The sequence below is a fragment of the Crocodylus porosus genome, unplaced genomic scaffold (assembly GCF_001723895.1).
Source record: "Crocodylus porosus isolate Cpor-Errol unplaced genomic scaffold, CroPor_comp1, whole genome shotgun sequence".
NCBI lineage: Eukaryota > Metazoa > Chordata > Crocodylia > Crocodylidae > Crocodylus > Crocodylus porosus.
The window spans coordinates 9741973-9754119 of NW_017728907.1; positions in this window are offsets into that span (position 1 = coordinate 9741973).

Below are 12147 nucleotides of genomic sequence, written 5' to 3' on the forward strand. Positions count from 1 at the left end.
CTAATAGTTCCTCTCAGAACACAATATGTGTGATATTCATTCACTATTAAAAGTAAAATACATATGAAAATGTAAGAGCTTCTAGGATGAATGCATCTTCCTTGTCTAAAATATTATGTTTATCAAGAACCCCTTTATATTGTTTAAGAGCAATATGTACTCTTTGGGGGTTTTTTCGCATTAAAACCACCCCCCAAACAATAAATACAAAGGCTTTTCACAGTTGCCATTTTCTCTCATTCCACAAGACAAAATAATTATGGTTAAATAAAAGTCCTGGCCATCTGTTCTAGAAATTAAGTTCAAACAAATTTTAACTGCATAGAAAGTGCAGTGCCTGATAGTATTATAAGCCAAGTGATAATGCTATACAGATTTTGAATGGACTTCTAGGAAGCAACGGTCCAGTATGGCAATGAGTGCAGTAGAAATGCCTAGATATACAAACATATAGATTATAGAATTTATGAAAATCTTAGCAATGCAAGAATTAAAACCTTATTGTCAATCAATGTCTGAACTAGAGGATGACAGAAACAACTAACATCACCATACACTGTCAAGAGCATTTCAGAGGTTGATGCCAGCCTAGTTGTTACTGCATTTGATTATACATTTTAACTGCATATAATGACAAATTAGCTCAGCCATTCTAAATAACTTAGCTAGATGCATTTCATAAGGAATGAGACTACAGTTTCTTGAGACCACAGTTTATTTTGTGGCATATTATAACTTCAAGATAAACTTCTTGGAAAACTTTTTTCTTTCTTCTTTGGGGAAAATGCAAATTAAAATAATAAACAATGAATAACTAAAAAAAGGTTTTCAGTCAGAAACACCCAGGGAAAGCAGATTTTTTTTTAATTATAATAATTGTTTAGTCAAAGTTAAAAATTCAGTTTTCTGTATATTAGCTCTAACCATTACTTAAATATTATCTCATCCACTCATCCCAATATGTTTAATGATTTTTAATTACCATATTTACTTGATTCTAAGCAGAGGTTTTTTCTCCCATTCCCTTTTCATCTTGGAAGGCAGCGGGGGAGACAGGCAGGTATTGCAGCTCTGGCTCCGGCTCTGACCTGGACCCAGGGTTGGGGCTGGATCCACAGCTACTGTCCCGCTCTGCCCCTTTACCCTTGCTCCAGTGCCTCAAGCTCAGACTCCACTCCAGCTCTGAGCATGGAGTTCATGCTTGCTCTGGCCCCAGCCCAGCCTGGTAGCAGCATAGCAGCTCTCGCCTCAGCTCTAGGGTCTGGCCAGAGCCATCACTGGGACTACTGCTACTAGGCTGGGTGGGTCCATCCTCAGGTCCTCATATGCCTTTGCATTAGGATTGATACTCAGCTCCACAAGGCAGACAAGGTGTGCAAGGAGTTCCAAGCTCCTGCATGGCTCACACAAAATCCATCTCATTGCCCTCTGAGGAGCCAATATAGAGGGGGTATAGATCAACCCTACACAAGCCCTGCTGAGTAAGAATACTGCTGCAGAGAGAACCTCTGTTTTTATTGTGGCATCACTGGCCACAGGGATTCCACCTGTCGTACAAAATTGCTTGTAAAACCTGCAACAGAATCAAATATCCAGGCCCTGTTGGGACCCCCAAGTCCAGCAGTAACATAGGGACCATCTCAGCAAATGTCAAAATTGTGCAGTATTCCCATCACAGGGGAACACTGTGAGTTCTTTTATTTTAATTTGATACAAATTCCCTAGTTTCTGTTAATCCAGGGAGTACCTTGGCTTGCTCAACACAACCCTCATGTTTCATGGTCCTGCTGTGTATTGCCCTTTGGATCAGATTATTGTTGGGAAAACTCTCTCCCAGGATTCCTTTAACCAAAGAAGAGCACCAGACAACCTTTGAAGCCAGTAGACTCAGCTGCCTTCTTTGCTGTTTCAAGATCTCTCATGTCCAGTTAGGAGTCTTGCCTACAAATGAAGTATTTTGACCTCTGTGATGTCTTTGAGAAGAAGAATGAAGACCAGTTGCCCCCATACCCAGACTAATTGTCCCATAAAGCTACATAGAGGTTCCTAAGTCCTGTGGGGATATTTGTACTCTGTCTGCCCATGAACTGAAGGCATTACAGAAATACATTGAAGAAAATCTCACCAAAGGGTCATATACTTACCTTAATGGGCTCCATTCCTACTTGGGTTTTTTTAAAGGATGGACTCTTCATTGGACTCTGCATCAAGCATCAGGCCCTAAACCAGTAATTGTCCAGAGCAGGTAAGCTCTATCTCTCATCCCTGAAACATGGAAGATGCTGAATTTTAGCCAATTTTGGAATTAAACTTCATTGCTGAGCAACAAAGAAAGATTTCTACACCCCACTGCCTTTCTGCCATCTGATACCACCAGGGAACTACATGCAAAACTTGAGAAATGTGAATTTGACAAGGCATCCATAGAGGTCTTATCAGTTGTCATCTTGTCAGTTGATGGGATTCAGGTGGATCCCCAGAAGCAGCATCTGTATTCAACTGGGATGAGCCCTGGGGCACCTGTGACATCCAGAGGATCCTAGGATTTACCAACTTCTATTGTCACTTCATCTCCAGCATTTCTAAATTAGTTGCCCCAGACACAGTCATCCTGCACAAAGCAGTAAAATTCATGGGCTGCTGGAAGCTCAGACAGCCTTCTGAGCACTAAAGGAAACTTTCAGATCTGTCCCCATACCTGCAAACCCAGACCCAGAAAAACCCTTCATCCTAGAAACAGATGCTAGAATTGGACGCTCCTGATGTGGCCATTGGAGGTATGCTGTCTCACTGACTAAGAGCCCAAACAAGAGATGTGCCTTCTTTTCCATGAAACTTATCCCAATTGAGCAAAACTATGGCATAGCTGATAGGGCATACCTGGCCATCAAGTCTGGGTTTGAGACCTGGCAGCAGTACTTAGGAGCCTAATGTATCTATGTATCTACACAGACCACAAAAACCTTGAAAGTCTGAAGCCAACTAAAGTCCTGAATCCTTGTCAATGGCATTGGTTCCATTTTGTCTCCCACTTTATATTCACGGTAACCTATGTGTCAGAGAAAAAAAATGAAAAAGCAGATCCTTTGTCTCCAAAACAGAAGTGTAGCAGGCTGCTGGCTTGCATGGCTTGTAGCAGGCTGTACACACCAGGCTGTAGCAGTCTGCACGCTTGCAGAAAGTTAAACCAGATCGCAGGCATGCCTAGGAGGACTGGGCCAGCTGACAAGAATAATTAGCTGGCACAACGGAGGTTAAAAGGCTCCCAGGGAAAGGTACTGGGAGAGGAGAGGAGAGGGGTTGTGGGGGCGGGCATAGGGGAGAGAGAGGGATGGGTGGATGGATGGATGGATGCCAGGCTAGCAGCTGCAACACAGGATCAGCAGCACGACACCAGGGAACTCACTCCAGAGGAACAGATGGAAGACTGTGGTGCTAAGAGAGCAGCAGAGAGCAAGAGTGACTGGTTCAGGGTCTGGGAGAAGCCTGAGGACTTTCAATTAATCCTGTATGGATCAGGTTTATGTTTGTTTACTGATTTGATTATTTATATTTGTGTCATTTCCTGTGGGGCAAGAGTGCCCGGGAATATAAAGGACTGAGCTGAGTAAACCTTAACCCACTACAGAGAGAACCCAGATACAGACATGCCTGCCCAAAACAATCCTACTTCAGAATTTCCTGTGTGGAACCACATCTCTCTATTTCCTTTTTTTGCTTTGAGCAGCCTGTCCTAATGACCCTTTCATCAGTGGACTCTTGGCAAAAGGACTCCTTTCAACTTCCTGATGTCTGGAAGGAAAGAATTCTGTACTTACAGAACTGCTTGTAGCTCTCTGAAGGGTCCCTGCAGCTGGAATCACTCTAGGCCTGCCATGATAGACCTTGGGCAAGGCATTTTAGCCAACACAAAACTTTTGCACAGCCTCTCATTCATTGTGGTGGCCCCTGAGAATGAACATAATACAAGGCTATGTGCAATCCTGCACTCTCTGCAGCCACAGCAAGACTACTCAACATAAACTGGACTATTAGTAGCATTAAATGCCTGCAGGGTCTTGGAGCAATATTACCATGGATTTGCACTTTGCCACAGCACACCACTGCCAAATAGAGAAGCAGTCAGAATGAGTAAACTAAATTCTAGAGCAATATTCTAGATGTTTTCTAAATAATCACCAGCACAATTGGGCCTCCTTGCTACCCCCAGCTAAATTTGCATACAGTAGCGTGGAACATGCTTCAACAGGGACTTTTTTTGAAAATTATGGTTTCACCCTTTCTTCTCTCATGCATTTCCCACTCCCTCACCAATCCCTGCTGCATCAAAGCTGGTAAAGACTATACACAAAATCCAGGCTAACCTGAAGGTATACTTTGAGGCTGCTAAAGTGGGCTACAAAAAACAGGCAGAGAGGTAACATCAAGAAGCTCCCCCATTTGTAGTAAGTCAAAAGGTCTGGTTTTCTAAAAAAACTCTCCACATCATCTGTCCCATACAGAAGAGCAATCCTGGGAACCTGCAGAAAATGTCCAAAGAACTGAGCCTTTTACTATGGCCACCCAGATGAATCAAGCCCTGATTCATCCCATGGTTGCCATAGGAGAAGGGATAATGTCAGGACCTGTGAGGTCAGGTCTTCCAGCCTTGTGCATTGATGCCTGGGTTACAGAACCACCAAGCAGCTGGCTGAGTGTTGGACCCAACCTAGCCTGTCTCCTCTCATAGGTGCCCAATGTTGGGGGAGGTGGGGCATGCAACCCAGGAGTCCTGATACTACCCTGTCTTACGTGGCAACTCTTGGAATCCACAAATTCTTGTTGGGAGGCTTATAAAATTCCTCCCATTTCCCCTGGACCTTGCCCTGGCAACAGTGTTTGTAGCCTTACTATTTGGGAGCCTCCTGCCCTATTTCCTGCCTTTCCCCAGCCTTTGACTTTTATTTCTGCCTTGCCTTCTACCTTGGACCTCAGTACCTTGTTATTGCTTATCCTATTATGAGTTATGAACATTACAACTCCTGACTTCTGGCCTGTCCTTGATCATGGATCTGAGTCAGCTGCCCATGTGATACCTTGGACTCATAGTGACAGCCGATATTGTGACCTTCAGCTTTGGCTTTCCAGTGATATTGACCCTTGGCTTCTGAACATTGATCCTCCATGTCTGGATTGTGCCCATAACTAATAGTGGAATGGCACTATCTATTATTAAAATAGCTATTACTAATTTATTAAAATAATGGTAGAATTTGAATGAAGCAGAGAGGAAAGACATCTTTAGTAGACAGCAGGAGATGTTCACATTGAGTGTGGTTAATTTTGCAGCTACCAGAACTTTTAATTTAGTCTTGTTTTGTCTTTGAAACACTTGGTATATTCTTAGATACTGTGTTAGTTATAGGGTCATCAGAAAGTAGAGCTGGAAGGGAGCTTACAAGGTCATCTAGTTTAGCCCCATGCTCAGAGGAGAAATAACCATTCCAATCAAGTGTCTGTCTAATTTGCTTTTGAAAATTTCCAAAGGTGGAGATTCCACAACTTATCTAGGTAGCCTGTTCTAATGCTAGACCATCCTCACAGTCAGAAAGGTCTTTGTAAACTACAACATAAATTTCTTGGCTTCAGTTTTAGGCCACTGCTCTTAGTCCTGTTCTCTACAGCCACAGAGAAAAGTTTATCATCACAAACTTCTACAGTCAGGTGCCCTAACCTCAAATACACCAAAACTGAAAATGTGGCAGTGAGGAAGCTCCTGAGATCTTGGTCTCCAGTAGGTTTGAATGGTGCCAAGAGGCAGCTTTGCTACATTTTGTGGCTTGGCACATGCAAACAGAAGCAAAGTATATTTGAAAGTACTGCTTTAATACTTTCTAATAGTTCTGTGACACAGTGAAAACACTGTGACCAGGTTGGGTTCTACATGACATTACCACCTCCACTGGCTTTAGATGAACCCTGAATGCTGCTTGGAATTTGAGACTTGGGTCCTTGCAGTCCACCTCTCCACTGTACATTTTTCCTTTCCCATCTTATGACTTCTTTTTGCCTCTCATCTTGCTTCTGTTTAGAAGATTCTGGCGTAAGCTAATACTCTACCTTCTGCAACACTACTGTGAGATTATGGCCAGAAAGTCAGTTAACAGCAGTATCTTAGGCCTGACTCTGGTACTCATTTGCTAGATCTTGGAGTAACTAATAAAATTGCGTGCCATGCCTGCCAGTTTTTAGAAGGAAGGTTGCCATTAAGAATCAGTACAACAAACAAAAATTGGTCTATGTTGTTCTTTTCTCCCCCTTTTCCTGTGTGTTTGTTTTGTCTTGCCTTCCAGAAAGCCAGACTGAGCTCTGCTAACAAGAGAGATAAAACAAATTCCAGCTTCACCCAACTAACTTTTATTCTTTTTCTTAAAAAGGACAATATTACAGTCTTCAGTGCCATCCATGAGTGTGTCAAACAGGGATTCTTTTCCATACCGTATAAATCTGTCTACAGCTGAATAAGGGATGTTGTTAAAATGAAAGCCTTAATTAATGATTTATGTTTCAATTGCATTACCTGTTTTTTGAAGATAAAGACAAAAAGAAAAAGGGTTTTGTGTGTGGTGGCTTTATTTTTTTCTTTAACTGTTTAATATTGTTCAGTAACAGGATCCTGTGAATGCCTTTGATTTTCTGGGGTATAGGTTGTAGCTGTGTCAGTCTAAGGACATAGGCAGACACGGTTCCTTGGGTAAATCTGATAATTTTTATTAGACCAACTCAAATAGTTGGAAAATTTCTTTTTTGCAAGCCTTTGGGTACAAATACCCTTCGCCAGGCTGAGGAAGCATCAACACACAAACTGCAGATGTTTCCTCAGCCTGATGAAGGGTATTAGTACCCAAAAGCTAGCAAAGAAGAATTTTTCCAACTATATGAATTGGTCTAATGCAAGATATCAGATTTACCTAAAGAACCTTGTCTGCCTTTGACTTTCTGGGGACATTTGTTCCACTGAAATTAATACAAAATACTTACTAGTTCATAACATGTGAAGCAAGTCTTTTAAATATGTTCATTTTCCCTTTATGTTCCAGTTTCCTCCATGCTTCTATTGTTATAGGTGATTATTATGGAGAAGAACTTCAGTGTAAAGAAAATAGGTTGTGTTCTATATGTTCTGTAGAGTGTTGTTGATAGGGGTGTGATGTGAAAGGTTAATCTACATGAGACCAAGACTCCCAACAGCTAGGAGGAATGCAACTATAACTGAGCTACACAGGCTATTTAATCTGGGTGAATTCTCCACTGAACTTCCAACCTGTGTAACTTCTGCAGCGTGTCACATTGAAGAGCAGAAGGGGCTGGTAAGTGCACAACCACAAGACAGAGAACTCTGTGGACTCCTTCAGATATCCACCCGTGTCCCAAACATGCAGGTTTATTAAGCCTCTATATCCTACCAACCTCCCTTTCAGGTTCAAGCACTCAAAAGGTTAAATTCCTCTGGAAATTGACCTACTGCCTAGTCCCGATCAAAGGTTACCAATAAAAACTTCACATGTATGTAAGGTTAACAAAGTATGTATGTTATGACAAGTAATCACAACAGAACACTAAAACAACAAACACAACAACTTACAAGACTAAAAACAATATACCGTTACGAAATCCAATGCTGATCTGTCAGGTGGAAGACTATTGCCCCAGAGAGCTGACGGGCAGGGAAGGCCTGCTATGCACCATCTCACACCCCTGAGGATTTCTATGTTGTTCCCTTACTCTAGGTAGTGAGCACCTCAAAAAGGGTAGGTGATATTTTACCCAAGCAATGTGATGCAGTGAACCAGGTGAGTGGCCGGCAAGTGCCTAGGTGATTCGGACTCTTTCTCGTAGTTGCTCCCGATCACTGTTGCAACACACCCAGTTCTCACTCACTTCACAAATTCTAACTCTTGGTTCCAGATGGTTTCAAACAACTAAACACTAGATCAGTTATACACTAGCTATACTTACACGCTCAGCCGTGCAGCTCTTTCATGCTGTAAGCTCTAACTCAGTCCAGCCCTGAAGCTACTCTGCTCTGTTCTGCACTGCTCTGCTAGATCAGAGAGCGAGCATACTCTGCGAGGCACTGCACTGCCCCCTTAGGCTGACTCCCAGAGAACCAATCTCCCTGATCCTGGACAGGTTTTATAAGGTTTAAAACATGCCACTTGTCCGTCATATGGCGTTCCAATCATTTTTCACTTACTCCCATCAATCAAAGTCAATCATAATCACCATACAAATCAAACTATCACACCTTCTCATTAGCATAATGATCCTAACTTTTGTATTCCCTTGGTTACCAAAACAAACAACTTGGTCTCAAACAAACACTCACCCTGCATGTTCAGCCTTTAAAAGTAGGTCATGACATCATTAAGGTTAGAAGTTTAGATGTTCCAGAGAGTTCCAACCTATAGTCATCCTATGCATGCATAATGACACCAGGACTCCACTGTCTACAACCTTGTCTAATCTGTACATAACATACATTTTGCAAAATAAATAAGGTAAAGGACCTTAAATGTAGCTGTGGTCTGAGACTTAGCATTGTCCACCTTGCAGCTCAGTTTGGCAATTCCCATTTGGGAGTAAAAATGAAAGATTTTTCCAGTAGTCATTTTTACATATTTATGTTATTTTTAATGGAGGCTGTTTGAGGTGGCTCCGATACTTGTAAAATGATGAGTAGTCCAGGCTCTGAAGGAGCAGTAAGCAGAGTGCAGTCAAGTGTACAACAAATGCTATTCATCATACAGCTCCTCTGGTATATTTCATCCTGACTTAGTGCAAGGGACTGGGCTAAATGATTTCTTAAAGCTACCTTCTAATCTACCATTAGGATGTATTTTTTTTTCCTGAAGTCATATGGATTTTGCTACCAATGTATAGGAGAATATAGTAATGCTAATCCAAAGCATTCAAAAACTATGAGTATTATGAGTCAGGACCTCCAAAATCATAGATTTGGCTAAAGTCATGATTTTTTTAAAACAATACATATATGGTTCTTCTTGATATTTTTTTCCTTCTGACTTCTGAGCCTCAGGTTACAATGCACCCAGTTTTATTTCCTCTGTCATCAGGGATATAATTTTTATTTTTAATGAAGAGAGAGATTTTCATGTACTGTGTTGCTGCTGTGTATTGGGAGTTAAAGAAAACACTAGATGAAATAACTAGATATTGCATCATTATGAATTTAGTCAGATTCTTTGAAGTGACGTTAGAATTTGGCTCTTGTGTATAATATGATCCTATAGATATAATATGTATATGTGTGTACATGTGCACATGAAATTTCAGAATTGCTACTGCTCAGCTTGGAATCATTTCAATATGTGCTGGATATTTCTGTTAAATTACATAAGATATTCAGATGGTGCATTGAGGATTTTTAAAATGAATTAATTGTGACTAGCCAGTTTTTATTGGATACACATGAGTTTTTAATGATTAATTTATTTAACCTTTCAAGATTCAATCTCATGTTAAACACTAGAAACAGATTAATTTTATAGAATGGTCACAAGTCCCATTCAAAAACATATTTGTAGCACAGGCCTGTAGAGTAATACATTTTTAATTAAGGGATTATTGAGGAATTGGTATTGTTATGGTGCACACAAGTCCAGTAATAACTATTAAAAGTATAATTTTGCTTCTCTGTTACAACATTATGAATGAACTCGAGTTCAGCAAAACTCATTACTAATGCATTTACTATGTTAATTTAAAAGTTAAAATGGAGACTTAAGAATGATCTGTTTGTTTAAAGATATTTATGTTGTTGGCCCTAGGTACTTCAGTTGAAAAGTTTTCACAAGTTTTGCTTTTATTTTGTTTTAGGTCTTTTGTCTTTTTTACCTAGTATCAGAACTGCATTTTAGCTATCAAATCACTCTCAGAACTGGTTGCTGCTGCCTCTGTATTGTCCCTATTTTCATACTTCAGTTTTGTATATCCTTTCCTGTCTTGTGTTTTTCAAACAATCGCAGATCAGTTAACTGGGGCAACTCCTGCTTGCTAATTCCAAATATGGAATGGATGTGCTGAAAGTAAGGATCATAAATGTTTAAAGGAGCACAAATTAAGGTTAGGAGATTTGTAAATATAAGTTTGTTCCTGCAAGAACTTCTGTATAAGCTTAGACCATGACTGGCAGCAGAATGTTTTCAGTGTCCCACTTTTCCTTGACTAAAGTTGACTTGATCCTGCAGTTCTACACTATGGCACACAAGTCCTACCCATGTCATTAGAAGTTGTGCCTTCTGAGTAATGACTGTCTCAGGAACAGGGATAGATGAGAAAAATCACTAAACCTTTGTCTGAACTTTGGGTAAATCATACTAGTGGAAATGATGGCAATGCCATTATATTAATTACTGGTTCCTCATGACTATAATTTGATGAAGGGCAGACTGTAGGAATGGGTCAGTGCTCAGCATAACTGCTACATTTCAGAGGAAGTTACAATTTCCCTTAGTGTTATTATGGAAGGAACACCAGCTGTGGAACTTTGAAAGGAAATCACCACTTCCTCCTTGAAGTCAGCTGGGTTACTTTTTAGTGAAAGTTTACTGAGAGAGAAGGAAAAGAAAGGGTGGGGAGGAAGAGGAAGCTGGCAAATGATGGAGAGCAGGGGTGTCAAAGATATGGCCCAGAGACTAGTTCTGGCCCACAAAGTGCCATTACCTAGCCCCTGGTGCTGCCCTTGTCTCTGGAAGGGACCTACACATGGCACATGGTGAACACCAGATCAGTCCCATAAGTAGGGCTGGGACATGTGCTTCATGTCATACCTTGTCCCACTTATTCCAGGATGAGCACCACATGCAGCCCCTGCTGCAAACAGTCCACAATGTGTGCCATATTCACTCCGGCCAGTCCAGGACCCATGCTGCATGAGGTACCTTCCCCTCACCCCCAGGCAGGCTAGGGCAGGCACTACAATCAACATGGGTCCCGGACTGGCTATTGTAGGCACCATATATGGCACATGTCCTGGACTAGCTTGCCACAAATGCTATGAGTGGTGCAGTCCTAGACCAGATGGAACCACAAGTTTTTAAAGTTTTACTGTATTGTTTCATAAATTCATAGATGTTAGGGTCAGAAGGGATATCAGTAGATCATCGAGCCCAACCCCCTGCCCTGGACAGGAAAGAGCACTGAGGTCAGATGACCCCAGCCAGCTGCTTGTCCAGTCTCGTCTTAAAGACCCCCATGGTAGGGGAGAGCACCACCTCCTTTGGGAGCCCATTCCAGATTCTCGTAACCCTTACCATAAGGAAGTTCTTCCTGATGCCTAACCTAAATCTGCTCTCTGTCAGTTCATGGCCATTGTTCCTAGTTACCCCAAGGAGTATCCCGGTAAACAGAGCATCTCCTATTCCTTGCTTCCCCCTTCTCCCCTCCCCCTGATGATTTTGCAGGTGGCCACAAGATCATCTCTCAGCCTTCTCTTGCAGAAACTGAAGAGATCCAGGTCCCTCAGTCTCTTCTGGTAGGGCCTTACCTGCAGGCCCCTAACCATACAAGTCTTCTGGACCCTCTCGAGGTTATCCATATCCCTCCTGAAGTATGGCACCCAAAACTGGATGCAGTACTCCAAATGCGGCCTGACCAATGCCACATGCAGGGGAAGCATCATCTCCCTGGACCTGTTCGTCATGAACCTGCTAATGCATGATAAAGTGTGGTTAGCTTTACTGATCATTTCTTCGCATTGATGACTCGTGTTCATCTTGGAGTCAACTATGACTCCAAGCTCCCTTTCCACTGCTGTGCTCTTGAGAAAGTCATCCCCCAGCCCATGAGTGTGTTGTAAGTTTTCTTCTAGTCGGAGCTATTTTTCATAGTGTGAAAATACTTTGCATAATGTCACTCCCCTGCAAAAATGAATTAGAAATTTTCTCTCAGAAAAAGGGAATGAGGCATACTCTAACATCAATATTTTATCAGAGAGTGCATTTTTAAATATCTGGGTCTTGTACCAAAAGCTTCTGTGCAGCTCCCTATGGCTTGATGTGTTCTGAATTGTTGGGAATGAAAACATTTGTGGCTAAATCCATGTTTTTAGATGGCTAGTTGGTTAAAACCTGTAGAAAGAAAAGG